At 43.1% G+C, this 2,628-nt stretch overlaps 1 pseudogene; it reads left to right on the top strand.

Moving 5' to 3' along the window:
* Positions 1 to 959: 959 nt before the first annotated feature.
* Positions 960 to 1,861, top strand: LOC123820231 (annotated as a pseudogene).
* Positions 1,862 to 2,628: the final 767 nt, after the last annotated feature.

Raw genomic sequence — 2,628 nt, 5'->3', positions numbered from 1 at the left:
TTGCCCTTGTCTACTCTGTCTTTCCTGTCAGCTGCATGGCACACTGACAAAATCCTGTGGACCCATTTCTCCCAGTCCTATTGAATTCTGGCCCCCCTCTTCTGGGGTCTTATCTCTTTTCAACAGGCACTTCTTTCTAAATTGCCACATATATTTTGGTAGCTCAGTTTCCAAAATCATTGAGTAAAAGGTACTTACACACCCCTGGATGTGTACATGAGTTGGAAATCTTTAGAATGCCGGTGCCTAGAATCTCTTAAAGATGCTGCAACTTGATCACTCCAAGAACATCCTTATGGCCAATCTAGAAACTCCAATATGTAGAGACTGCTTTGTCTAATAAAATTTAGACAATTTTAGCTGAAAAATTGTTTCTAAAACTTGAAGAGGGGTTTTAGGTGACTTCTGATGGGCTTGTTATACACATGGGTTTCTTTAAAGTATTTTCGTACCTAAAAATCAATTTGAATATAATTTTGCCTTGACTTTTAACAACGGAAAATGAATTTGAAGATTATCTTATGGATTGTTTGCTTTTTAAAAAATCCTCCCAGGAACATAATTATTGATTTTAGAGAGACAGAAGAGAGAGAGACAGATAGGGAGAGCAACATCATTCAATTGCCTTCCTATGTGCCCTGATTGGGAAGCAAACCTGCAACCTTTGGTTTACAGGATGACGCCCCGATCAGCTGAGCCACCCAGCCGGGGCCGTCTTGTTTTTCTTTATTTAGCAGCAGAGTGTGCTGTCCGCATTCTGAATTTTTGGCCTCCACACAATTTTTTTTCTTTGCTTAGTATCTATGAGACTTCCAGAACTTCTACGTTTATATCTCAGTAAATGGTCCATGGAATATCTGGAGTCAGCTTTATCTCTTAAGAGACACCCATAAAGGGCCAGGGGCCATATCAGAAGTAAGAAGATTTTCTTTTAATCAACCTCATGTTCTATTCTGAATATGCAAAATTCGAAAGGCAAGAAGTGTAACTCCAAAAAGAAGTTGAGGCAGCCGAGGAAATAGCTTCCAAATTCCAACCAGTAAAAGCTGAAGAGGAACATCAGGCTGCTGGTGAATCAAGACCAGAAAGAACCTCAGGGAAGGAAACCAAACAGAAAAGATCTGTGAAAGATGACAAAACTTCCTTTCCACAAGAGATGGCACAAGACAGTAAGAGAGTCAGAATTCGGAAAAAGATACCAATTCCCCTGCTGTTCCTTACATTGCCACCAGTTGACCTGCTTCACTGAGACATCGTGAGGGCTTGGTGCCAGCAGTTAAAGCTGAGCACCAAAGGCTTAAAGTGGAAGCATATGAGAGGCTGTGTGAATATGCTTACCGCGATCAAAAGTGTATTCCTGTCTTCTCAAAGGAGGCCAGGGTGTTGACAGAATCGAAAAGGAAATTGAAAATGGAAAAGGAGGGAATGACTCTAGAAAGTTTCGGTCTTTCTGAAGTGACTGCGACCCCTGAGGAGAGGGTGCCTGGTCTTGGAGGGGCCGCTGCTCTCCTTGAGGGAATGGACAGTGTTGTCGTGACAACTTCCCCGCCAGAAGCTGTGTTTGCCTCCTGGAGCAGAATTGCAGCCAGTGCTGGGCAGATGGAGACAGTGCGGTCACTACAAGGGGCCTCTGCTGTCAGGTGGTGTGCGGTCCATGGGCGAAGTCTCCCTGCAGACACAGAAGGTTGGGTTAAGCTACAGTTTTATGCTGGGCAAGCCTGGGTTCCTGAAAAACGAGGGGAAGGTGTGTGCACTCTTCTTGCTACCTGCCTGCAGCCTTCCACCCTCACACCTGGAGGATGATATGTTGTGCTCCAAATTTGTTCATAGGAATAAGGTATTAATGAAAAGCCTCCAGTAAGATTATAATACCAAGGAAAAAAAGAATACAGTTATGATTACAGTTAGCAATAGAAAGGTGACTACGATGAACTCTGTGGTGCCACTGACGCGGAACTCCAGGCTGCTCAGACACCCTCCACGCCTTCTGCTCACAGGGCCCACAGACTGGCGGGAGCGGGTGTTACCTTCAGACTCCCAGCATGCCTGCCACTTCGTCTGTTGGGATATAGACATTTACATTTTAAAATGGAAAAGCACTTTACAAATTATCCTTCATCACAGTGAATAAGATGACAAAGTCACACCATCCAATGACTATCCTTCTGAATCAGAAGTGACTGCAGCAGCTCCTTCATGACGGGAACCTCAAGTGAACATTGTGCAGGGAGTGAAGACACAGGAGTGCTCCCACACTGGGTTCCTGCCGCAGAACTCTGGCTCCCCCGGGGGCTGCTGCCTTCTGGGTTTAATAACTTCAAACTGCTGACTGTCTTAGCCAAAGGAAAAACTGTTATTCTCTGTCCTCCCAAAAAAACTCATTGCTAATATACAAAACATTTTTTTACATGCCAATCTTATCTTTATTAAAATTTTGATATTTTGTACGTCATGAATTTTTTGCATTGACTTCGATCTTTTAGAATATTGCATTAAAATATTATTTATCTTGATTGCTGAATTTTGTTTTTAATTTTTTAAAAGATTTTATTCACTTATTTTTAGAGAGGGAAGGGAGGGAGAGAGAGAGAGAGAGAGAGAGAGAGAGAAACACCCATGTGCGGTTGC

Source organism: Phyllostomus hastatus, unplaced genomic scaffold, assembly GCF_019186645.2.
Source record: "Phyllostomus hastatus isolate PE091 unplaced genomic scaffold, TTU_PhHast_1.1 phas_contig_34, whole genome shotgun sequence".
Taxonomy (NCBI): domain Eukaryota; kingdom Metazoa; phylum Chordata; class Mammalia; order Chiroptera; family Phyllostomidae; genus Phyllostomus; species Phyllostomus hastatus.
This window is presented reverse-complemented; position numbering and strand designations above follow the sequence as displayed.